This window comes from Cystoisospora suis, assembly GCF_002600585.1.
Source record: "Cystoisospora suis strain Wien I chromosome Unknown contig_3277, whole genome shotgun sequence".
Taxonomy (NCBI): Eukaryota; Apicomplexa; class Conoidasida; order Eucoccidiorida; family Sarcocystidae; genus Cystoisospora; species Cystoisospora suis.
The window spans coordinates 36-237 of NW_027156072.1; positions in this window are offsets into that span (position 1 = coordinate 36).

Sequence of the window (202 nt, forward strand, 5' to 3'; positions counted from 1 at the left end):
TATATATATATACATATATATATATATATATACATGTACACATCTATGTTTCCTCAAGTAGAGAGAAGTGTATGAAGAAAGCGAAAGGAAGAAGAAGAAGAACGGCGACCTCTCTTCTCTTCAGGCCTTACAAGCACCTCGACTCTTGTAGATTCATCTCTATGCCTACCCATACTTCAACACCTATATACATACATATATA